Source organism: Heloderma suspectum, chromosome 2 (genome assembly GCF_057233095.1).
Source record: "Heloderma suspectum isolate Gila_16-S chromosome 2, 16-S_ref, whole genome shotgun sequence".
NCBI lineage: Eukaryota > Metazoa > Chordata > Lepidosauria > Squamata > Helodermatidae > Heloderma > Heloderma suspectum.
In genome coordinates this window covers 127,903,616-127,930,902 of record NC_139459.1, presented here as the reverse complement: position 1 = coordinate 127,930,902, position 27,287 = coordinate 127,903,616, and positions in this window count along the sequence as shown.

Sequence of the window (27,287 nt, the reverse complement as noted above, 5' to 3'; positions counted from 1 at the left end):
CATGAAAGGCAAGTGTCAAGTGGTTGACTGGACTTGGCCAAGCACTTAGTCCGCATCCTCAGTCCTCAACACTGAAACTCAGTCAGTAAAATTGAACCAGATGGTGCTCTGGACACCTCTACTAATGGAACTCCACCTTCTCTCTTCCTGGCCTAGCAGGCCATAAACCACTCAGAAATTGCTGCTAGATAACATGGAGAAGCTCCAATGGTGGTGGAAAAGAACTCCCTCTTTGCCACCATCACTGCCAGAGAGTAGGCTTGATAATGAGCTCTAACCTGTGTTCAGTTGGACTTGGTACGAGTCTTCTTCCACCAGTGTTCTAGCTGTCTTCCCTTTTGCTTCATTGCCCTGTTCCTTCTTTGCTCTTAATTTAATTGTTACAAAGCCAAATCTGATTGGCTACATAGTGTTGTGAAGTCATCTTGTTCATTAGGTGATCTCTGGTGGGGATCACCCATGTAGCTATTCCCAAATACCTATTGTTGTATGAAAAAGAAGTCAAACCAGCAACGATAGCAACAAGGAGGACCAAAACAACTTTATACAATATAGGATTCTTTTCAGGAAATATCTCCTTTTCAAATCCAAAATCGAATGATATAGGGATGTCAGAGAATTTCACCATGAATCTCGGGGAGGCTGAATGCCAGCGCATTTGGCCCCCCGAAATCGGTGGTGAAACGGTCTGCCCCCCCGCCCCCCCAGGATGGGACTTACCTTGGGCGAATCTTCCTGGCAGCGGCGGCTCCGGCGGCGGCTCGGCGGCGGCTCGGCGGCGGCTCAGTGGCGGCTCGGCGGCAGCGGCTGCAGTGGCAGGTCTCCCGACCGGCTGCTGCCGCCGCCATTTCCAGTAAAAACAAACAAACAAACAAAAAAATGTGATAGCCTACGTAAAGATTTACGTAGATTTTTTAAAAATACCATGATAGGCTACGGAAATGTTTACGTAGCCAATCACAGCTGAGTAAAAAAAACCAAAAACACTGCGCGTACGCAAATGGCGGCACCCACGGGCACCGCCATTTGCGTTCCTTATTTTGGCACATGTAGTCTACATAAACATTTACGTAGACTATGGTGAAAATAAGGGGAACACAAATAGTGTAGACGCTACGCTATTTGCGTTCCCCTTATTTTCGCCTTAGTCTATGTAAATGTTTATGTAGACTAGACGTGCCAAAATAAGGAACGCAAATGGCGGCGCCCATGGGTGCTGCCATTTGCATACGTGCGGTTTGTTTGTTTGTTTTCTACTCAGCCGTGATAGGCTACGTAAACATTTACGTAGCCTATCATGGCTGACTGCAGGGACGCAAACTGCGGCAGCCACGGCCGCCACCATTTGCAGACCCGGCCGGCCAGGATTCGGGGGGGGAGGGACGGAGCGCCTCCCCCCCACCTCAAATCACATTTCGTCAAAAGGTGAGTGACTTTCGTACATCCCTACCAGTAATCCGAGGCCTACTTTCCCTGTTTCTTTCTTTTCTAGGAGAGTAGATAAGGTACAACAAATTGGAAGCTTGCAATTTCTGTATAACTAAAGGTCACACCTAAAGGTGGTTTCAGGTAGGAGAGTTTATTCCAACAGGAAAGCAATGCTGTATATGACCAGCTGACAGAGCAATTGTCTTATCACTGAGGTTAGCCCAGTGGGGATTCGGTGGGTATGATGTATGAACTTAGCACCCAACAAATGCTATTGATCCTTACCCAGGCTCCCTCAAGGGCACTGTGTCACTAACTCTCACCATCAAACCATTGTTTGTTTCAGTACTGAAACTCTTAAGTGGGCCCCATAGCAAAGGTACCATCCAGAGAACCTTCTTGTACTCTAGTCCTTTTAGAAGCCAGCGGTGCCAGAGAAAATAATGTTATACTGCTGTTTCTGGAGGAGTTATTTGAAAACATCTTTCTGGAATTGTTATATCTGTGGAGCCATGTATTTATTAGGGATGTCAGAGAATTTCGCCACGAATCTCGGGGAGGCTGAATACCAGTGCATTTGGCCCCCCGAAATCGGTGGCAAAACGGTCTGCCCCTCCCGCCCCCCCCGGGATGGGACTTACCTTGGGCAAATCCTCCTGGCTCCGGCGACGGTTCGGTGGCAGTTCGGCGGTGGCCGGTCTTCTGACCGGCTGCTGCCGCCGCCATTTCCAGTAAAAAAACAAACAAACATGATAGGCTACCTAAAGATTTACGTAGCCTATCACGGCTAGATTTTTAAAAAATACCATGATAGGCTATGTAAATGTTTACGTAGCCTATCACGGCTGATTTAGAAGAAAAAAAAGAGTTTTGGGGGGGAGGGACAGAGCGCCTCCCCCCCGGCCAGAATTTCGGGGGGAGGGACGGAGCACCTCCCCGCCACCGCGAATCAATTTCGTTAAAAGTAAGTGACTTTCGTACATCCCTAGTATTTATATAAAGTTATATGATAAATGAAATTCAGAAGGAATGGGAGAGATGGACAGACAGACATTGGGGATCTAGACTTACATCTTACTTAGAGTAAGCCCATTGAAATCAATGGGACTCAAGTTAGTCAAGGCTAACTTAAGTCCCACTGATTTCAGGGGGTCTGCTCTAAACATGAGGAGGTTTCGATCCAACTGGGGAGGGGCAAATGAGCAATGTTCAAGGTTGCTAGGATTCTCCAAACATCATCTCACCGCTTGTCTTGTGCCCGATCCCCATTCACATTTGTGATCACTATTCGCTTTGCATAAATGGGAGATTTGTGCAAATCGAGCAGCGACCAGATGGGAGATTTGTGCAAATCTCCCAAAATTTGTGCTGGTCTCCTGAAATTTGCACAAATATCCCAAAATTTGCACAGATTTCCTAATTTGCCCAAATGTCCCCCATAGGCTAAAGCGGGGCTGATTCCTTCTACTGAGGGAATTTGTGTAAATTAGGGAATTTGTACAAATTGAACTGGGAATCGGGAACAAGACAAACAACCACATGTTTGACAATTTGCAAAAATATTTGTAGCGGACATGTGTTTGTAGTCGCATTTGGGTCTTCAAATGGGGCATGCTCTCATCCCTAGATCCAAACCATTATAAATGGTATTCAGCAAGTTTGAGCAACCATCAGAATAAAAATGAGAGGCTGGAGTATATAAACATGAATAGAAGGCCAGTAGCAGATGGTTGACTGGGCAGTGGCTGTTATTGACTAAATGTGGGCAAAGTGCTGGCAACCTTTTCTTAATGATGACCATCTGGAGTAAGGGGATGTTCAAACATCAACAAATATGTTGGATCCTATGTTGTGTTAATAAACAGGAGCTGCATTTGTAGCCAAAACAACATGAACAGTTTAACTCTATCCTATCAGCAAATGATCCTGACCTCCTAAGTCTGGTGGCCCTTCTTTGCCTATTCCATCTGATCCTGTGTTTTATAAGACACCAGTGAAATTTCCATCAGTGCTGGATGGGGGACCTCCCTCCACTGAACTTCACAGCTGTAAATGTATCCAATACACTGGCTTGATTTTCAGTACACTCACCAGTCCCATGAACAGTGCAGAATTTAAGAATCACTCTTCAGTTATGATGCATGCAAAAGCCTAAGTGAAAACAGAGGGGGATTGGATTATTTCGCATTATGCCATTTTTTCCCTGAGGAATTGGAGATCAGATGTTGGATATGAGTTCTTTTTCCAGTATAAATTACAAGTCCTATTTCCAGTAGGCGCTGCATATTGAAGAAACCAAAGCAAGTTGAGATGGTGGTTATGAGGAAATGAGCAATATTTTTTTATGAGAATTGAAACAGAATCACACAAAACAAATAAACAATGACACTTCTGCAGTAATTGGGTCTGATTCTGTGGCTTAATGCAATGAACAGAAGGAAAATTAATGAGAATGAGAAATTGTGAGAAATGTATTCCAGAAAGAAATCCTCCATCACAGTTCAATCAAACCATGGCAATATAATAACTTGTTATAGCCCCAGGATGTTATTATGCAAACACCAATTGAGCATGATAGACTGCAGTGTAAGAAAATACCTGCATCTTAATTAGAATTGCAATGATTTACTAATCCAAAATGGAACCTTTGACACCCAAGAGAATTTCTTGTGTATTTTTTATTATTTTTATAAGGATACCTGAGCACAATTATTCCTGCAATAAACTGATTTGGTAGTTAGTCATATTTCATAAAATATGAATTGCATTTCATTTTGATGCTTAGAAATGTTCATTGGAAAAATGTTGTGTTGAGGACGGGGGTGAAGGAAGGCAGATGGCAAACGTGATTCAACAGAACCACTTCCTGTAGGCTGCCACCATCCTCCACTGCTGTCACCACCTGAGTTGGAGGGAATTCTCAGGGGTACTTGTCCCTGGTCACAAGGAATAGAATCCAAACTGGCTCTCCCAGTTCCTTGGATCAAGAACAAACAAAAGTGAGTAGCGCCAACCACAGAAATACACCAGATTCAGCACTGACCCAGCTGGAAAGAACAATGACCTTAGAGGTAGATGGTTTATTTACAAGTGAGGGAAAGGGGATGTTGGAAAGTTACAATATAAATGAATGATAGAAAAGACCTGACTGCACATCAAACGACTGGAAACCCACGTGCAGACAAAATAAAAACACTCCAACTGGCCTATGCTATGTCCTTGTCGTAAGGGCCCTTTTCATAAGCCGCACCAAATTTGAAAACCCCCTCCAGAGGTAGGATGAGAACAAAGGTGCAAAAGCCCGCCCCAGATTTATGCTGTATTCAGGCCTGACTCTGGTGCTCCCCTCATCCCCTTTGGGTAGGAGGATCGAAGGGAAGGTGCCATAATTTGCAACAGCCCAGCTGCACGCACTCTGCCCTTCCCCTCAGCACCAGCTGGTTTATGGCCTTGAGGCCAGAGATAACTTGCCCGGAGACAGCAAGGCCATATCCTTCCAAGACAATACAGACTCCCCGGAATCATCCTCCCCTCAGGTGTCACAATGTCTACATGCCAGTTTTCTCCCTTTTCAGGTCCTCTCACAAACCAACAGTTTCTAACCCACAATATAAAACCAATAGTACAGAACATGGAGTCACTCTGGTTCTTTACATGAGGTATGAAAGACTAATGCGTAGACGGCAACAGTTCATTGTTAGCAATGGATAAGTACCCATTACTTCAATTCCCAATCATTGTAGTAGCCAAGAAGAGTAATCAGATAGGTGTCACACACAATTGTTCATCCATGCTGTAGAAGCAGGGCTGACTGAGTCATGCAAGCATCCTTATCATTTCACATTTGCACAGTATTGTAGCGGTGGAAGATTGCAAGGAAATGCATGGAAGTGCAGCTCTGGGACTTTTTTCATAGCAGGAGTGATGCCGTTATCTGCTGGAGTGCCAGGATAATTGAGGGACCCTTTTTGCTTTGGCAACCAAATGAGTAATAACAAGGCTTTCAAGTTTTTGTTTCTGACAGATAAGCATCCATGAAGTCAGAGAATGAAGAACATTTGCAAGGAGAGGCTAGATACGTCTTTCCCTTCCTTTGGTAGTCTTCCTTCTCTATGCTAGCAATTTAAGTGGCAACACTTCATTGCAAGATTGCGTGCATTTCTAAAGAAAAACAAATGGTTGCCTTTCAGCTGGCTCAAGTTCTTTTCTGAAAGCACAAAGGCCTTTGGTTAAAGCACAATGTGTCTTACAACTGGAACTGTGCAATCAGAAAATAGCGCTGTGCTGGGACCCCCCAACCAGCTCCAGAGCTTTGCTTTGGAGCTACCGAATCGGTCCTGACCTGCCTCAAGCCGATTGAGAGCTGTGCCAACCCGCTTCGGACTCTGGATCCAAAGCATGTTCCAGACAGCCAAAGTGCCCCCCGCCAAGCAGCATGAACCCCATGCCTGCACCCACCCTTGCCCATCAGGATGGTCCCTGCACCCACCCCCATCCAGCCCTACGAGCTCTGCACCTACTCCTGTCAAGCTACATGGGCCCCCTGCTCCTCCTTTCCTGGACCCACGAGGAGCACCCACAGCCACCACCGTCTTGCAGGGAGTCACCATGGCCTTTTCAAATGGAAACTCTTCTTCTTCCAGTAAGTAAATGGTGTGTAGATTGCGGCTGTAAAGGGGCCATCCACATGATCTTACAGGTCCATTTATGCCTGTAATACTTTGTAGATGGCCCCATTACGGCTGCAATCTACTCACCATTTACTTACAAGAAAAAGAGTTGCCATGGTGACGCCCTCCAAGATAGTGACAGCTGTGGGTGTTCCTCACGGGTCTAGGTAAAGAACAGGGGGCTCGCCCAGCTGGGTGGGTGACTGCCCAGATTGGGCCGAAGCAGCTGGAAACGCTTTGGGAGTGGTCCAACCCACTTCAGACTGCTTAAAGCTGCTCCCAGCCCATTCCAGAAATGGACCACTTTGGCCCAAATCACCCTGATCTATTTCAGGATTTGGGGTTTGAGCCGAAGAGGTGCACAGCCCTATCAGAAATAAGTTGCCTACCCCTGCCTTAGGGCATCAGATTTGCTGAATTTAAGATGGATTATGGAAAGGGACCTCTTTCAGAGGGGATTTTTTAAGAGACAGACATCTTATAAGCATCCCATTGCTTTCAATGTTAGTCATGACCTGCCAGTATGTAATTTCTGTGTTTTCCCTCACAAAAAGTTACAAACTGGAGGAGAGCAATGTGAAGATTATAAAATGTGTGCCTTTTAAAAATTCCCTCTGTAAGAAGTTTATTTTCACAATCCATCATTAGGCACGCCTGATGACTTTAGGAGGTGGTAGGACATATGTGGCCTTCCATATGTTTTAGCCTATAACTCCCATCATCCTTCACCACTGGCTATGCAGGCTAAAGATGATGGGAGTTTTTTTCCAAAACATCTGGAGGGCCACAAGTTGCCCAGCCCTGCCTTAATGGAATAGTGGAAGACCTGAGGATTTCATGCCATCTGGATGGAAAGCACCAATGTTACAGGCAACAGAAGACCGGATGGGTAGCCCATAGGAAAACAAAACCTAATGAGCATAATGAAAGTGAATAAAGTAGTTCCAAATCACCTATGAAAATAAATAAAAAGCAAACGGCAAAAAGCAAAGAGAGCCAGTGTAGTGTAGTGGTGAGAGTGACGGACTGGGAGCCGGGAGATCCGGGTTCTAGTCCCCACTTGGCCATGGAAGCTCACTGAGTGACTTTGGGCCAGTCACAGACTCTCAGCCCAACCTACCTCACAGGGTTGTTGTTGTGAGGATACAATGGAGAGGAGGAGGATAATATAAGCTGCCTTGGGTTCCTTGCAAGAGGAAAAAAGGCGGGATATAAATGCAATAGTAAATAAATAAATAAAAAACAAACAAACAAATAAAACAAACAAACAAACAAACAAATAAATAAATAAAACAAATAAATAAATAAATAACAAAATGAAACTTAACTAAAAAAAAATATGACCAGACTAGTTAATTGAATGGTCCACCCCCTTCCACATCCCTGCAAGGAGATAGCAAGTAAAGAAACACTTTCCCCAAGGCTCTGTTAATTACCCCAGGACTAGGGATGGAAGAAAGTCCCTTACCTGGTCCCGCAGCTTGCTTCGCAGTGGGGGGGAGGCGCCCCATCCCTCCCCGCCGAAATTCTGGCCGAGGGGGAGGCGCCCTGTCCCTCCGGCCGAAATTCTGGCCGAGGGGGAGGTGCCCCGTCCCTCTGGCCGTGAATCCTCCTGGCCGGCTGGGACGCAAATAGCGGCGGCCATAGCCGCCACCATTTGCGTCCCTGCAGTCAGCCATGATAGGCTACGTAAACATTAGGGGTGGACGAAAGTCCCTTACCTGTCGTCGAAGGACGTTCGCGTTGGGGGGGAGGTGCTTCGCTGCTCCCCCCGTGAAGTTCAGGCCGGGGGGGGAGGCTTCCCGCCTCACCCCGGCTGAAATTCAGGCTGGGGGGGAGGCTTCCCACCTCGCCCCGGCCGAAATTCAGGCTGGGGAGGAGGCTTCCTGCCTCACCCGGCCGCGAACGCGAAAGTTAAAAAAAAAAAAAAAACGCCCCCTGATAGGCTACGTGACGATTCACGTAGCCTATCACGGCTAGATCTGCAAAGTCAGCCATGATAGGCTACGTCAATTGTCACGTAGCCTATCATGGGTGACTTTTTTTTTAAAAAAAAAAAGCGCGTACACTAATGGCGGCCCCCATAGGGAGCCGCCATTCGCGTTCCTTATTTAGTCGCTGTAGTCTACGTAAATGTTTATGTAGACTACGGCGAAAATAAGGGCAACGCAAATAGCGTTGCCCATATTTTCGCCGTAGTCTATGTAAATCTTTATGCAGTCTACAGAGACCAAATAAGGAATGGGAATGGCGGCTCCCTATGGGGGCCGCCATTATCTGTACGCACTTTTTTTTTTTTTTAAAGTCACCCGTGATAGGCTACGTGACGATTGACGTAGCCTATCACGGCTGACTTTGCAAATCTAGCCATGATAGGCTACATTAATCATCACGTAGCCTATCAGGGGGCGTTTTTTTTTCTTTGATTGCAATGGTGGCGGCGGCAGCCGGTCGAAAGACCGGCTGCCGCTCCCGCCCCGCTCGAACACCCTCCGAACCGCCAGCCGGACCCGCCGCCGGGAGGGACATTCGGCGAAGGTAAGTCCCGTCCCGGGGTGGGTGCAGGGGGCGGGGGGGTTTGGAGGATTTCTCCCTGAAACTTGTTCGGGGGGCCGAACACGTTGGCGCTCAGCCCCCCGAAGTTTCGGGGAGAAATTCTCTGCCATCCCTAGTAAACATTTACGTAGCCTGTCACGGTGTTTTTTTAAAATCGAGCCGTGATAGGCTATGTAAATCTTTACGTAGCCTATCACATTTGTTGTTGTTTTTTTTTTACTTGGAAATGGCGGTGGCGGCAGCTGAACCGCTGCTGAACTGCCGCCGGGAGCCGCTGCTGCCAGGGACATTCGCGCAAGGTAAGTCCCATCCCGGGGGGGGTGGCGGGGGGGTGGCGGACCATTTCTCCACCAATTTCAGGGGGCCGAATGCGTTGGCATTTGGCCTCCCAGAGATTCGTGGAGAAATTCTCCAACATCCCTAGGACAGCCTCCAGATACTTTGGACAAAAACCTCCTATTATTCATTACCATTGGCCATGCTGACTGGAGATTATGCAAGTTGTAGTCCAAAATATCTGGAGGTTACCAGATCACCTACCCCTGAGAGACATGGAAGGGAATCCATGGGCCAGTTCAGATATCTGTACATAATTGGCAAATGAGCCGTGCTCGAGGTGACCAAGACTTTCTGCACATCATCTTGCTGCTCGTCTCTCCTCAACTTGCACTCGGGCTTATGCTTGCTGTTCGTTTTGCCTGAATGCAAAAAAATGTGCAAAATGAACAGCTGTTGAACCTAACACTTGCAATCTCTCTCTCTCTCTCTCTCTCTCTCTCTCTCTCTCTCTCTCTCTCTCATTCTCTCTCTCTCTCCCCCAAATTTGAACTTTTACACTTTGTTCATTTTGAGAAAGCTGTGCATTTTGAGAACGTTGTGCTTCTTCAAGTACACATTTTGCAAACACAAATGTGAGTTCAGGAATTTGCAACCATTTTTGGAGAAAATGCAGTCCCATTCGCATTTGTGTTTGAGATTCTGAATGGCCCATTTTCAAGTGATTTGTGAACCGAAACAAAATTCTCAAAAATTCCTGTGTACATGGCTTCATTTTCATACTTGGGGCACAATCCTATCCATACTTAGATAGAAAAAAGTCCCAAAACTCCCAACATTTTCCAACCAGCAGGACATTTTTTTCTTTCTAAACATGCGTAGGATTGTGCCCTTAATGACTTGCAACTGAATTTGTGAAGTGACTCTAATGTGTCTATAGTACTTTCATCTTGTAACTGCTGATTCAAGATGTCAACCACCCCACTCCAGGAGTTTGTATGGTCCTATTATCTTGTACCATTTACAGATTCATTCCACAGAATGGATGCTGCAGTCCATTTCTACTTAGTTGGCTTCGCAACATCCCTACAGGCATTGTGATGGGGATTTGTAGATGTGTTGGGGTACCACTGGGTAGCGGTAGGCCTCTGAAGCTGTCCTGAGGGAATCAGGAACACAGACTAATTTCAAAGATTACCTATGTCCATAGAACTCACAGTCACGTTTTTGCAGTTGACACTGTCTTCTATGTACTGTAGACTGTCTACACACACACACACACACACACACACACACACTGGCAACACACCCCTCCATACCATTCCAAGTAATGACCAATTAGCCATAAGCTCCAAGAGGCATCTTGTTTTGATTTACAGTGCCTTCAGTGTTGACACTTTACAATGTGACGTAAGCAATCGACGTATCCTCACTTCAAAGAAAGTGCAGTCTAAACTTAGAGGGGAAGGGGCAGATGAGCTCTTCAAAAGGAAAAAAAAAAAGATCAGTTTCACTTGACTCAGGGAGGAATCTCTAGGGATGGCGGAGAATTTCTCCCCGAAACTTCGGGGGGCCGAGCGCCAACGTGTTCGGCCCCCCGAACAAGTTTCGGGGAGAAATTCTCCACACCCCCCTGCCCCCCGCACCCCCCCGGGACGGGACTTACCTTCGCCGAATGTCCCTCCCGGCGGCGGGTCCGGCCGGCGGTTCGGCGGGTGTTCGTGCGGGGCGGGAGCGGCAGCTGGTCTTTCGACCGGCTGCCGCCGCCGCCATTGCAATAAAAGAAAAAAAAAAAACACCCCCGTGATAGGCTACGTGATGATTAACGTAGCCTATCACGGCTAGATCTGCAAAGTCAGCCGTGATAGGCTACGTAAATCGTCACGTAGCCTATCACAGGTGACTTAAAAAAAAAAAAAAGCGCGTACGGATAATGGCGGCCCCCATAGGGAGCCGCCATTCCCATTCCTTATTTGGTCACTGTAGTCTACGTAAATCTTTACGTAGACTACGGCGAAAATAAGGGCAACACTATTTGCGTTGCCCTTATTTTCACCGTAGTCTACGTAAAGATTTACGTAGACTATAGCGACCAAATAAGGAACACGAATGGTGGCTCCCTATGGGGGCCGCCATTTATGTACGTGCCTTTTTTTTTTTTTTAAAGTCACCCGTGATAGGCTACATGACGATTAACGTCGCCTATCACGGCTGACTTTGCAGATCTAGCCATGATAGGCTACGTTAATCGTCACATAGCCTATCATGGGGGCATGCTTTGTTTTTAAAAAAAACTTTGGAGTTCGCAGCCGGGCGAGGCGAGGCGCCTCCTCCCCGGCCTGAATTTTGGCCGGGCGAGGCGGGAAGCCTCCCCCCCGGCCTGAACTTCGCGGGGGGAGCAGCGAAGCACCTCCCCCCCCACCGCGAACAAGCTTCGAGGACAGGTAAGTGACTTTCGTCCACCCCTAGGAATCTCTCCATCTGCTAGACTGCAGGAGGTGGTATTCTAGCAGTGACCAAGAACAGAGCTAGATTAAATTTTTGAGCTGAGTGCAAATGGCAATGCAGGCTCCACATTTTGGAGCTATCTTGGGCAAGACACTCACAATTCCCCCTCCCTCCCTCCCTCCCTCCCTCCCTCAGTGAGTCTACCTTCTCATCACTAGCTGCTGCTGCTGCTGTTGCTCCTGTTCCTCATCATTGTTGCCACCTACTTGCTTGCCAAGCAGAAAGACAATAAACATTCAGGCAATGGAATTTACTGCTCCTCTTTCATACCACTACCATTGCCTGGGTCAGAGCAAGAGGGCAGTGAATAAGCAGACTGAGGTGAACAAGCAGATTGCAATGATGAAGAGTAGGGTTGGCGGAGAATTTCTCCCCGAAACTTCGGGGGGCCAAGCGCCAACGTGTTCGGCCCCCCGAACAAGTTTTGGGGAGAAATCCTCCGCAGCCCCCCGCACCCCCCCGGGACGGGACTTACCTTCACCGAATGTCCCTCCCGGTGGCTGGTCCGGCTGGCGGTTCGGCGGGTGTTCGAGCGAGGCGGGAGTGGCAGCCGGTCTTTCGACCGGCTGCCGCCGCCACCATTGCAATGAAAGAAAAAAAAAACGCCCCCTGATAGGCTACGTGACGATTCACGTAGCCTATCATGGCTAGATTTGCAAAGTCAGCCGTGATAGGCTACGTGAATCGTCACGTAGCCTATCACAGGTGACTTTAAAAAAAAAGAAAAGAAAAGTGTGTACGGATAATGGCGGCCCCCATAGGGAGCCGCCATTCCCCTTCCTTATTTGGTCGCTGTAGTCTATGTAAAGATTTACGTAGACTACAGCGACTAAATAAGGAACGCGAATGGCGGCTCCCTATGGGGGCCGCCATTGGCGTACGCGCTTTTTTTTTTTTTAAAGTCACCCGTGATAGGCTACGTGACGATTGACGTAGCCTATCACGGCTGACTTTGCAGATCTAGCCGTGATAGGCTACGTGAATCGTCACGTAGCCTATCAGGGGGCGTTTTTTGTTTTTTTTTTAACTTTCGCGTTCGCGGCCGGGCGAGGCGGGAAGCCTCCTCCCCGGCCTGAATTTCGGCCGGGCGAGGCGGGAAGCCTCCCCCCCGGCCTGAATTTCAGCCGGGCCGAGGCGGGAAGCCTCCCCCCCCGGCCTGAACTTCGCGGGGGGACCAGCGAAGCGCCTCCCCCCCATCGCGAACGTCCTTCAAGGACAGGTAAGTGACTTTCGTCCACCCCTAATGAAGAGGAGGAGCAAATCCAGGGACACTTGTCAGTGGGCCCTCTCCTGGGGGGGGGGTTTGGCAGGTGCCCAACCATGCCGATTCTTGATGCTGGCTCTGGCAAACGGCCTCTGAAAATTCTCCACCCTGTTTGTGGACAGAAAAATTAAGAGGACCATTCACCATTTTTCTGAGGGGAGGGAGAAATTCCTGTTTCTCAGAAAGTATTCAGAGAACATTCTGGAAAATCCCTTTCTTTTTCTAGGCAGGTGAGAAAAGGAACTACCTCAGAAATGTCCCCCCGCCCCCGGAAAAAAATATGTTCTGGGGAATTAATATCTATTATAACTTTGATTTGAAAATGGAAAGAGTCAGCTTTAATGGGTTGATATACAGTGAAAATTGGCATAAATTGAAAATATGAATGATCAAATAATTTTGCAACAAACCAGTAGGGTAAAGAAATTACAGTTCCTCAATATTAATGTCTATCAGTGCTGTCCAGATAACTGTGCCCTATACATCCTATTCATGTATCACCTAACAGAAAAAAACAAACTTTTCTGTCAATGAGTATAAGAGAAAAATGAAGAAAAATGGACGATTCCTTTGATCTTCTTCTGTAATGGGGCCATAAATCAATAAGCTTTTTTTTTGGAATGCTTCAGTCATAGATGGGAATTATTTTGGCTTAGGGATGCAATGTGTACACAAAACTCTTTGTTCTGGCTTGGGCTTAAATATAGGAATTGCCCAGCTTCATCCCTAGTGGGCTTGCAAAAAATAAAAATGAAAATGAAATGCTTATCACATCTGCTGGATGCAAGAGAGAATAGTCATAGCATTTCAACTAAATGCCAACTGTCAGATAAGGGAGGCAATTATGAGCAGGCAGAAGGTTTGACTAAAATATAAACCCACACCCAAAATAGCAAGGAGGACACTTTTGCAGGGGTGGGAGATATTTTTATCTCTGTCTCTTTCTTGCTCACGCACACAATCAAAGGGTAGTTAATCTAAGCAGCTCATTGCTAGGAGAAACACTGTGAAGGCAAGCATTATATCTCATCATTTATTATTATCCAGGTTTGTGGAGTTCCTTTCCAGCTGAACTGCACAAACCCGCAAACAGGCCTTAGAAACATATCTGTTCCAGGCCACATTTCCATAACAATGGTTTTGTGCTGCTGGATTTTGCATATCTGAACTTTATTATGAACTGACGTCCCTGAGGTATCCTGATGCGTCTTGTGAAGTCAGTGTCATTAATGGTGATCTACCGTATAAATATTTTAAAGATGCAATCCTATGTGTGTTTAGACTTCTCTCAGATTGGGAGATTTGGCAGAATTGGTTGGGCCTTTGTCATGCTAGACAGATGCTTCAAGAGGTGCTGGGAGAACCAACCCCTCTATGAAGTGGGATAAAGCAATCTGCTTCGGGTGGAACAACAGGGGAAAGTAGGAACTGGCATCTGAAAGGTGCAACAAGAGTTTTCAAAGTGCTGGCCCTGATGGGATGGGAGCTTTTTGAGCTCTGCTTCAGCCAATAAAATGCCTTGGTCCAGTACTGGGTGTTTTTGTGGCCCATATATGTCATTGATCTGTACCCCTGTCTAAAGACCTCTGCCCAGGTCTAATCAGGTCCAGCACATTAGGGAAGGCTGCCATAATGCTGATGTGGAGGAGGAACACTGGCATGGGCAGCACTCATGTGATCCATCTGTCCTGTAAGGTTCCATCTGTCAAATGTTACCAAAGCAGGTGAGAAGTGGCGAACCATCCTTCCCCTGACCATTACCTTTCCTTTGCAACTCTTCCCCAAGTGCTAGGCAAGTGGTTTTCTCTGCTTGCCCAGGAAACATGTTTGGGAATTACATCTGGGCTGGGAGTGTCTGGGAAAGGGGTGGTAAAGGGAAGGTGGAGGAAGGGTTTAGAACCCTTTCTTGCTGGTTCTGCCTTGTATCTGGCCCACCGTCATTCCTGTCTTGTACATTGGCAGCAAACACAGGTTTGGGAATCCCATCTTTGGGTATTAAGAGCGCAATCCTATGTCTCCTAGACAGCGTCTGGGGCAGATAGGATTTTCCGGTTTCCCAGCTCCAAGCTTGTAGACAATGCTATGAGCTTGGAGCTGAGAAACCATCCTCCCCTCCCCTTCCCCCTCATATCTGGGGTGGAGAAATCCATGGTGGGTGCCCCTCCATGCCTCTCCATGCTCATTATAGGGAGCATGGACATGGAGAAAAGGGGGTGTTCCCAGGGGTGGGGAGGGGAGGAGACCACGGAAGCTGTTTTAGACAGCTTCCTATGTGGTCTCCAGCCCTGTTCCTGCCCCCTCCCCGAAGTCGCTCTTAGTCGCCTTGCATTGGTTATGCCGTCACCTCTGACTTCAGAGAAGGTAGGAGGCAACTGCCTATCTCAATAAGATTGCACCCTAAATATCTAATTTCATTCTGAACCCCAGGTCTTGGAAGTCTGTCCAGGACCCTGGTCATCACACTATACTGGTGCATAAGGATACACTTGGTAGTAGTCGTGGGCAGAAATAATATGAATATCCTTATATTTAATAAGCAACAGCAAAGCTCAATTATGTATTCATCACACAATTCGATAAAGTTGTTGATCCCTGCCAGTGATTCTTCTAAATACTATTTACATGTATTTATTTTTATATTCTGTTATAATGAGCAAAACAATTTCTTTTCAGCTGAAGACATTTAAAGGCAATCATGAAGTACAAAATCACTTAATGAGAAAGTCATTATATAAATGAATTTAATCGGCACCACAGATTCCTTATAGAAAATGAACAAAATAATAATGTTCCCTATTTTTAACTTCACCAGTTCTTAGGAGTGTTTAGTGTTCTGCTATTAATAACACACCATGAAAAAAATAAAAATAAAGGAAAAGAACATCGAGCCAAATGCATAATAACTAGGCATGTACGAAAGTCACTTACCTTTTCGAAGGGTGACATTCGCGGTGGGCGGGAGGTGCTCCGTCCCTCCCCCTGAAATTCTCTCCAGCCGGCTTCGCTCTGCGGAGATTCTGTAGAGCCACCGGCTGGAGTTGCCTGCAGCCAGACATCCGGCCACTGGGCAGCCTGCAGGGCGCAAATGGTGGCTGCCGTAGCTGCCACCATTTGTGTCCCTGTATTTTGCCGTGATAGGCTACGTAAATATTTACATAGCCTAACACGGCAAAAAAAAAAAAAGGAATGCAAATGGCATAGTAGCTGCCATTTGTGTTCCTTCCCCCCCCCCCCGTAATAGCCTAAATAAATATTTACATAGGCTAAAACGGCAGGAAAAAAAAAAGGGAACGCAAATGGTGGCCGCCGTAGCTGCTGCCATTTGCGTTCCCTTAGTTAAGCCATGATAGGCTACATAAATACTTACGTAGCCTATCACGGCTTACACAGGGATGCAAAACAAATGGCATCCCTTCGTTAGCCATAACGAAGGGCTTGGGGCTAGCCGTAGTCTACGTAAATCTTTACGTAGACTACCGGGACCAAATAAGGAACGCAAATGGCGGCGCCCATAGGCCGCCGCCATTTGCGTACACGCTTTTTTTGTTTTTTTTTCAAAGTCACCCGTGATAGGCTACGTAATGATTAACATAGCCTATCACGGCTGACTTTGGAAATCTAGCTGTGATAGGCTACGTTAATCGTTACGTAGCCTATCACGGGGTGTTTTTTTTTTTTTTACACTTTGTTTCGTGGCCGGGGAGACGAGGCGCTTCTCCCCAGCCTGAATTTCAGCCGGGCAAGGCGGGAAGCCTCCCCCCCGGCCTGAATTTCGGTCGGGTGAGGCGGGACGGCTCCCCCCCTTGCCTGAACTTCAGGGGGAGAAGCGAAGCGCCTCCCCCCCACCGCAAAGCACCCCTGTGAAAAGGTAAGTGACTTTTGTACATCCCTAAGGGACTCCCAAGATGGGAAGGTCATGGCAGAGAGGTCAGAGTAAATATGATCCCTTGGGAAGGAAACGGCAACCCACCCCAGTATTCTTGCCATATAAACTAAATGGATCAGTACAACCAGAGATATGTCAGTATACCATCGGAAGATGGGACTCCCAGGTCGGAAGATGGTCAAAATGCTACTGGGGAGGAACAGAGGATAAGTTCAAGTAGCCCCAGATGTGATGACACAGCTAGCTCAAAGCCGAAAGGAGGGCTAGCAGCCGATGGTGCTGGTGGTGAATGACGAATCTGATGTTCTAAAGATCAACACATCATAGGAACCTGGAATGTAAGATCTATGAGCCAGGGCAAATTGGACGTGGTTATTGAGGAGATATCAAGATTAAATATAGACATTTTGGGTGTCGGTGAATCAAAATGGACTGGAATGGGTCACTTCACATCAAATGACCACCAGATCTACTACTGTGGACAAGAGGACCACAGAAGAAATGGAGTAGCCTTCATAATTAATAATAAAGTGGTTAAAGCAGTGCTTGGATACAATCCAAAAAATGACAGAATGCTCTCAATTCAAATTCAGGGTAAGCCATTTAACATCACCGTGATCCAAATATACACTCCAACCACAGATGCTGAAGAAGCAGAAGTAGATCAGTTCTATGAGGATCTGCAGCACCTACTGGATAGTACCCCAAACAAAGATGTTATTTTCATTACAGGAGACTGGAATGCTAAGGTGGGTAGTCAAACGACACCTGGAATTACAGGTAAGCATGGTCTGGGAGAACAAAATGAAGCAGGACATAGGCTGATAGAATTTTGCCAAGACAACTCACTGTGCATAACAAACACTCTCTTCCAACAACCTAAGAGACGACTTTATACATGGACTTCACCAGACGGTCAACACCGAAATCAGATTGACTACATCCTTTGTAGCCAAAGGTGGCGGACATCTATGCAGTCGGTAAAAACAAGACCTGGAGCTGATAGTAGTTCAGATCATGAACTTCTTATTGCACCATTTAGAATCAGACTAAAGAGAATAGGGAAGGCCCACAGATCAGTTCGATATGAGCTCACTAATATTCCTAATGAATATGCAGTGGAGGTGAAGAATAGATTTAAGGGACTAGACATAGTAGATAGGGTCCCGGAAGAACTATGGACAGAAGTTCGCAACATTGTTCAGGAGGCAGCAACAAAAAACGTCCCAAAGAAAAAGAAAACCAAGAAGGCAAGATGGCTGCCTGCTGAGACACTGGAAGCTAGGGATGTCAGAGAATTCCACCACGGATCTTGATGAGGCTGAATGCCAGTGCATTCAGCCCCCTGAACTCCGTGGCAGAACAGCCTGCCCCCCTGCCCCCCCCGCAGATCCCACCTGCGACAAGACTTACCTGGGGTGGATCTTCCGGGCAGCGGCGGCTCCGGCGGTGGCTCCGGTGGCAGCGGCTGCGGCTGCGGCAGCTGGTCTTCCAACCGGCTGCCGCTGCTGCCATTTCCAGGCTTGTAAAAAAAAAAAAAAAAAAACCCAACGTGATAGGCTACGTAAAGATTTACATAGCCTATCATCACTGGGTTTTAAAAAAACAAACAAAACCGTGTATGCAAATGGCGGCAGCTATGGCCGCCGCCATTTGCGTTCCTTATTTTTGGCCATCTTAGTCTACGTAAATATTTACGTAGACTATGATGGCAAAAATAAAGGGGAACGCAAAGAGCATAGTGGGAGCTATTTGTGTCCCTTTTTGATTCACCGTTTTAGCCTACATAAAGATTTACGTAGGCTAAAATGGTGAATCAAAAAGGAACGCAAATAGCGCCAGCTGCGCTATTTGCGTTCCCCTTTATTTTTGCCATCATAGTCTATGTAAATATTTATGTAGATTAAGATGGCAAAAATAAGGAATGCAAATGGCGGTGGCCATAGCTGCCGCCATTTGCGTACATGGTTTTGTTTTTGTATTTTTCCCAGAGCCCTCCGCAGCTGGAAATCCAGCTGCAGACGGCTCTGGCCTGGCTGGGCCTGGCTGGCTGCTCCACAGAGCTGCTGCAGAGCACATCCGGCCACGGAGGATTCTGGGGGGGGGGAGGAACAGATCGCCTCCCCCCCATCGAGGATTCTGGGGGGAGGGACGGAACACCTCGCCCCCCACTGTCAACATAATCCACGGAAAGGTATTTGACTTTCATACATCCCTATAGTGGAAGCAGCCCAAGAAAGAAGGAAAGCAAAAGGCAACAGTGATAGGGGGAGATATGCCCAATTAAATTAGGGATGTGCGAAAGTTACTTACCTGGTCTCGCAGCTTGCTTCGCGGTGGCGGGGAGGTGCTTTGCTTCTCCCCCCGAAGTTCAGGCCGGGGGGGAGGCTTCCCGCCTCGCCCGGCCGAAATTCAGGCCGGGGGGGAGGCTTCCCACCTTGCCCGGCCGAAATTCAGGCCGGGGAGAAGCGCCCCGTCTCCCCGGCTGCGAACTTCAAAAGAAAAAACAAAACAAAAAATGCCCCTGTGATAGGCTACGTAATGATTAACGTAGCCTATCACGGCTAGATCTGCAAAGTCAGCTGTGATAGGCTACGTTAATCGTCACGTAGCCTATCACGGGTGACATTGAAAAAAGAAAAAAAAGCATGTACGCAAATGGCGGCCCCCATAGGGAGCCGCCATTCACGTTCCTTATTTGGTCCCTGTAGTCTACGTAAAGATTTACGTAGACTATGGCGAAAATAAGGGCAACGCAAATAGCGTACATTTGCGTACGTGCTTTTTTTTTTTTAAGTCACCCGTGATAGGCTACGTGACGATTAACATAGCCTATCATGGGTGACTTTGCAAATCTAGCCGTGATAGGCTACATTAATCATTACGTAGCCTATTACGGGGGCGTGTTTTTTTTTTTAACTTTTCTTGTAATGGCAGCGGCGGCAGCCGGTCGAAAGACCGGCTGCCGCCCCCGAACCCTGACCAAGACCTGCTGAACTGCCGCCGGGACCCGCTGCCAGGAGGGACATTTGTGAAAGGTAAGTCCCATCCCGGGGGGGCGGAGAATTTCTCCCCGAACAACCTTCGAAGGACCGAATGCATTGGCGCTTGGCCCCCCGAGGTTTCGGGGAGAAATTCTCCCCCATCCCTAAAGCTGATGGTGGGAGATTCTAGACAGATAAAAGGAAGTACTTCTTCATACAGCACAGAGTTAAACTATGGAATTCACTACCATGAGATGTGGTGATGGACACCAGTTTGGATGGCTTTAAAAGGAGGTTGGACAAATTCCTGGAGGAGAAGGCGAATTCCTGGAGGTATCAATGGCTACTAGTCCTGATGCCTCTGTGTTACCTCCAGTATCAGAGGCAGTATGCCTATGTACACCAATTGCTGGGGAGCATGGGTGGAAGGGTGCTGTTGCACTCATGTCCTGCTTCTGGGTTTCCCTTGGGCAGCTGGCTGGCCACTATATGAAAGAATGCTAGACTAGATGGACCCTTGGTCTGATCCAACATGGCACTTCTTATGTTCCTATGTTCTTTTACAGGAGTCAGGGTGTTGTAGCCAATGGTAGGCTAGCAGTAAAGTACCAGAGGTAGCACTGTTCTGACAGTGATTTTGCAAGCACTAGCGGAACAACTAGCACAACTAGTGTAAGCCACCTCTAGCCTAATGAAGTCATCATGAGTTGTGGAATGGATTCTGGACAGTTTGTGAGACAAGTTGTGTTCTGCTTCTGAACTGACTTGTGCAATGGCCTGTGGAACAGCTTGTAGAATGGCTTGCACAAGCAGAATCACAGTATTGTCTTTGACATTTGAGCAAGGATGACAATGCAGTTTCCACAAGCAGTGGAATCCTTGTGCTATTGGGGTGACACCATTGGATGCAACCCAGGAAGTATTCTTTGGCTGTGACCTATTGGGGAAAAGAGTCTTCCTTGACTGGTATAGCTGGTCTTCCTGTAGTTCCCTTCTATGACCAGAATAGCCTAGCAATTCACAGACTTAATTCTTCATTTGAGATACCTCAGGTCACCACTTCAAGACCTACTGCAGGTTGGAGATAGAACTTCTGTCACCCTATACCCCTCCCCACAATCCCCCCCAAACTGTTACATACTTCTCTGTAATCCAAACCTACATATGGTACTCCCCCCCCATTCATTATCAATGGACATCTTTCTTTTAAACTGTGATAATTTCTGGTCTTACATTTTCCAGCACTTCTTCATGAGAAAACATTATTATGCAAGATAAATGACAAAACCCAAGATTCCCAGGATCTGTGTGCATGTCAAGTATTTGATAGAAGACAGGTAGAACTGTGTTAAAATGACAATACTAAAATGGCAGCGATAAACCCCCGAGTATATCAACTGTAGCAAATCACACTCTAGAGAGAGTTATACAGCAATTTGGGAATGTAATATGGATTCTGAAACATCATTTCTATAACTGCACTGAACCCCTTTGATATGAGTGGGGTGAAATGGTAGCAAACTGATTCCTTTTTCTCTGCCCCCTTCTCACATTGGGATCTTGAAAGAGATTCACTTACCTTGAAAATAATCATTGTGCAACATATTCCTTGGACCTAGTCAAGGCACTTATCAGGCTGGTGAAAAGTTTTTCATGCTGCAGTGGGCATCTGCCATGAAGAAAATTTCATGTACAAGTGGGGTGCTCCATGCAGATACCTGATTCACACAATAATTCCACCACCGCCGCCACCAAAAGAGGAGATATGGTGCAAATCGGTAGATGCATATTATGCACAGCATAATCTGTGCAGAGAAAGGGAGAAAGCAAATCTTCCCCTCCACTATGCAAAGACTCTTGCTGTCAGGTGTTGGTCTATGCCAGGGGTGCAGAACCTCAGGCCTGGGGGACAAATTCAGCCCTCCTGGAGTTACAGTCTGGTCCTCTGAGGTTTCCCAGATGGCCATACTTCTTCCTACTGACCACCAACGGTTTGGTGGTTTACTGGATTCTGCTCAGTTCTCCCCACCCCACCATTCTCAATGGTTGCAATGCTTCTCCTAAGCCATAGTTACTGCCAGTAAGTGCCTTATGCTAAAATCTTCTGATATTTATTTATGACTTGGTATTTTTGCCCCTCCCCTTCATGGATCACTGCCTTGCTGTGGCGAAGGGGCTTGCGTAACTCAGTGAAGCCATAAGCTATGCCGTGCAGGGCCACCCAAGACGGACAGGTCATGGCAGAGAGTTCTGACAAAATGTGGTCCACTGGAGAAGGAAATGGCAACCCACTCCAGTATTCCTGCCAAGAAAACCACATGGAACGTATAACAAGGCTAAAAGAGATGACGCCGGAAGATGAGCCCCTCAGGTCGGAAGGTGTCCAATATACTACTGGGGAAGAGCAGAGGGTATTTCCAAGTAGCGCCAGAAAGAGTGAAGCGGCTGGGCCAAAGCCGAAAGGACACTCAGCTGTGGATGTGTCTGGTGGTGAAAAGAAAATCCGATGCTGTAAAGAACAATATTGTTTAGGAACCTGGAATGTCAGATCAATGAATCAAGGTAAGCTGGAGGTGGTCAAACATGAGATGGCAAGACTGAGCATCGACATTTTGGGAATCAGCGAACTAAAATGGACAGGCATGGGCGAATTTAATTCAGGTGACCATTATATCTACTACTGTGGGCAAGAATCCCTTAGAAGAAATGGAGTAGCACTCATAGTCAACAAAAGGGCGGGAAAAGCAGTACTGGGGTACAATCGTAAAAACGATAGAATGATCTCAGTACAAATCCAAGGCAAACCATTCAACATCACAGTAATTCAAGTCTATGCCCCAACCACTGAGACCGAAGAAGCTGAGGTTGATTGGTTCTATGAAGACCTCCAACACCTTCTAGAACTAACACCAAAAAAAGATGTCCTCTTTATCACAGGGGATTGGAATGCTAAAGTAGGAAGTCAAGAAATCACCGGGATAACAGGTAAGTATGGCCTTGGTGTACAAAATGAAGCAGGACAAAGGCTAATAGAGTTTTGCCAAGAGAACACACTGATCATAGCAAACACTCTTTTCCAACAGCACAAGAGGCGACTCTACACATGGACATCACCAGATGGTCAATATCGAAATCAGATGGATTATGTCATTTGTAGCCAAAGATGGAGAAGCTCTATACAGTCAGTAAAAACAAGACCTGGAGCTGACTGTGGCTCAGATCATGAGCTTCTTGTTGCAAAATTTCAGCTTAAATTGAAGAACGTCGGGAAAACCACTAAACCATTCAGGTATGACCTAAATCATATCCCTTATGAATATAGAGTGGAGGTGAGGAATAGATTTCAGGGATTAGACCTGATAGACAGAGTGCCTGAGGAACTATGGACGGAGGTCCGTAACATTGTTCAGGAGGCAGCAACGAAATCTATCCCAAAGAAAAAGAAATGCAAGAAAGCCAAGTGGCTGTCTGATGAGGCTTTACAAGTAGCTGAGGAAAGAAGGGAAGCAAAAAGCAAAGGAGAAAGGGGAAGATATATCCAACTGAATGATGATTTACAGAGAATAGCAAGGAGAGACAAGAAGACCTTCTTAAATGAACAATGCAAAGAAATTGAGGAAAACAACAGAATGGGAAAAACTAGAGATCTCTTCAAGAAAATCAGAGATCTCAAGGGAACGTTTTGTGCAAAGACGGGCATGATAAAGGACAAATAAGGCAGGGACCTAACAGAAGCAGAGGAGATTAAGAAGAGGTGGAAAGAATACACAGAAGAACTATACAGGAAAGATCTTAATGTCCCTGATAGCCATGATAGTGCGGTCACTGAACTTGAGCCCGACATCCTCAAGAGTGAAGTCAAGTGGGCCTTAGGAAGCATTATCAACAACAAAGCCAACGCTGATGACAGTATTCCAGCTGAGCTATTTAAAATCCTAAAAGATGATGCTGTTAAAGTGCTGCACTCAATATCCCAACTAGGGATGGGGGAGAATTTCTCCCCGAAACTTCGGGGGGACAGATTGCCAACGCATTCGGTCCTCCAAAGGTTGTTCGGGGAGAAATTCTCTGCCCCCCCGCCCCCCCGGGATGGAATTTACCTTTCACGAATGTCGCTCCCGGCGGCGGGTCCCGGCGGCGGTTCGGCAGGTCTTCGTCAGGGGCAGGGGCAGCAGCCGGTCTTTTGACCGGCTGCCACTGACGCCATTACTAGAAAATTAAAAAAAAAAAACACCCCTGTGATAGGCTACGTAATGATTAACATAGCCTATCACGGCTAGATTTCCAAAGTCAGCCATGATAGGCTACGTGAATCGTCACGTAGCCTATCACGGGTGACTTAAAAAAAAAAAAAGCGCATACGGTAATGGCGGCCCCCATAGGGAGCCGCCATTCGCGTTCCTTATTTGGTCCCTGTAGTCTACGTAAAGATTTACATAGACTACGGTGAAAATAAGGACAACACAAATAGCGTTGCCCTTATTTTCGCCATAGTCTACGTAAATCTTTACGTAGACTACAGGGACCAAATAAGGAATGCGAATGGCGGCTCCCTATGGGGGCCGCCATTTGCGTACGCGCTTTTTTTTTTTTGAAGTCACCCGTGATAGGCTACGTGACGATTCACGTCGCCTATCACAGCTGACTTTGCAGATCTAGCCATGATAGGCTACGTAAATCGTTACGTAGCCTATCACGGGGCTTTTTTTTTTTTTCTTTTGAAGTTCGCGGCTGGGGAGACGGGGCGCTTCTCCCCCACCTGAATTTCGGCCGGGCGAGGCGGAAAGCCTCCCCCCCCAGCCTGAACTTCGGGGGGAGAAGCGAAGCTCCTCCCCCCCACCGCAAAGCAAGCTGCGAGACCAGGTAAGTGACTTTCGTACATCCTTAATCCCAACACATTTGGAATACTCAACAGTGGCCACAAAACTGGAAAAGGTCAGTTTACACTCCAATTCCAAAGAAGGGCAACGCCAAAGAGTGTTCAAACTACCGTACAATTGCACTCATTTCACATGCCAGCAAGGTTATGCTCAAAATCCTACAAGCTAGGCTTCAGCAGTATGCGAACCAAGAACTACCGGAAGTACAAGCTGGGTTTTGAAGAGGCAGAGGAACTAGAGATCAAATCGCCAACTTTCGCTGGATTATGGAGAAAGCAAGAGAATTCCAAAAAAATTTCTATTTCTGCTTCATTGACTATGCTAAAGCCTTTGATTGTGTGGATCACAACAAACTGTGGCAAAATCTGAAAAAGATGGGAGTTCCAGACCACCTTACCAGTCTCCTGAGAAACCTGTACGAGGGTCAAGAAGCAACAGTAAGAACCGGACATGGAACAACCGATTGGTTCAAAATTGGGAAAGGAGTATGATGAGGCTGCATATTGTCACCCTGCTTATTTAACTTATATACAGAGTACATCATGAGAAACGCCGGGGCTGGATGAATCACAGGTCGGAATTAAGATTGCCGGGAGAATTATCAACAACCTCAGATATGCAGATGATACCAACCTAATGGCAGAAAGCGAAGAGGATCTAAAGAGCCTCTTGTTGAGGGTGAAAGAGGAGACTTCAAAAGCTGGTTTGAAACTCAGCATTTAAAAAATGAAGATCATGGCATCTGGCCCCATCACTTCCTGGCATATAGAAGGGGAAGAAATGGAAGCAGTGAGTGACAGATTTTACTTTCTTGGGCTCCAAGATCACCGCAGACGGTGACTGTAGCCATGAAATTAAAAGACGCTTGCTCCTTGGGAGGAAAGCTATGGCAAACCTAGACAGCATAGTAAGAAGCAGAGACATCACCTTGCCGACAAAGGTCCGCATAATCAAAGCTATGGTTTTCCCAATAATAATGTATGGCTGTGAGAGCTGGACTATAAGGAAGGCTGAGCGCCGAAGAATTGATGCTTTCGAACTGTGGTGCTGGAAAAGACTCTTACAAGTCCCCTGGACTGCAAGGAGGTCAAATCAGTCCATCCTAAAGGAAATCAACCCTGAGTGCTCATTGGAAGGACAGATACTGAAGCTGAAGCTCCAATATTTTGGCCACCTAATGCGAAGAGAAAACTCTCTGGAAAAGACCCTGATGCTGGGAAAGACTGAAGGCAAAAGGAGAAGGGGACGGCAGAGGATGAGATGGCTAGATAGCATCACTAATGCAATGAATATGGACTTGAGCACACTCCGGGAGAGAGCGCAGGACAGGAAGGCCTGGCGTGCTATGGTCCATGGGGTCACAAAGGGTCGGACACAACTGAACCACTGAACAACAGCAACATTTTTGCCCCTGCCCCTTTTGCCTTTGGCTCTGTCCACCACTGGAATGCAGCTCCCGAGAGCTTCTCCGGAATGGGATTTTGCCCTCGGGCTGAAAGTGGTTCAACACACCTATGCTAAGAAATCTGCAGTGAGTAAATTATAAAAGGTAGGTGTATGAGATATAATTAACTATTTGATCATTATAGACAATATACAAAGATCTGACATTAAGAAAAAAAGTGAATGCAAAAGTTATACACTCACACATGCACTCATGCTCTCTCTCTCTCTCTCTCTCTCACACACACACACACACACACACAGAGAGAGAGAGAGAGAGAGAGAGAGACTTTTACATCAATACATGGGTGAGAATCCACAACAGAAATCTCGTATCACAGACTCCTATCACAACTATGGAGTACCAGGCTGGATCTACACTACAACTTTTTTTTACATTTCTGAAGAGTTTTGTTTCCTTCGTTTCACATGATGCTCTCACTGTTTCGTTTTGGAACTGCAATTTCCTGCTATCCTGTTATCACTTTTTTTACCCTGATATTCCGTGATTTCCAAGTAGATTTCATTCATGTGCTCTGCTTTTCCACTTTCGTTACCATATACGGGTGTGGAGTTTAGGGATGGATGAACGTCCCTTACCTGGTCTTGCAGCTTGCTTCACGGTGGGGGGGAGGCGCTCCGTTCCTCCCCCCGAAATTCTGGGCAGGGGGGGAGGCGCCCCATCCCTCCCTGCCAAAATTCTGGCTGGGGGGGAGGCACCCCATCCCTCCGGCCACGAATCCTCTTCTCCTGCCGGGTCGCAAATGGCGGTGGCTGTAGCCACCTCTGTTTGCGTCCCTGCAGTCAGCCATGATAGGCTACGTAAATGTTTACCTAGCCTATCACGGCTGACTTTGGGGGGGGGAAAGCGTGTATGCAAATGGTGGCGCCCATAGGCGCCGCCATTTCCATTCCTTATTTGGGCACGTGTAGTCTACGTAGACATTTATGTAGACTACGGCGAAAATATGGGCAACGCAAATAGCATTGCCCTTTTTTTGCCGTAGTCTACGTAAATGTTTACGTAGCCTACATGTGCCCAAATAAGGAAAGCAAATGGCAGCGCCCATGGGTGCCGCCATTTGCGAACGTGCTTTTTTTTCCCCCCAAAGTCAGCCGTGATAGGCTACGTAAACATTTACATAGCCTATCACGGTGTTTTTTGAAAATCTAGCCGTGATAGGCTACATAAATCTTTACATAGCCTATCACATTTTATTTTTTTTTTTACACTTGGAAATGGTGGTGGCGGCAGCCGGTCGGAAGACTGGCCGCCGCCAAACCGCCGCCGAACTGCCGCCGGGAGCCGCCGCTGCCAGGGACATTCGACCAAGCTAAGTCCCATTCCGGGGGGGGGCGGACCATTTCTCCACCAATTTCGGGGGGCCAAAT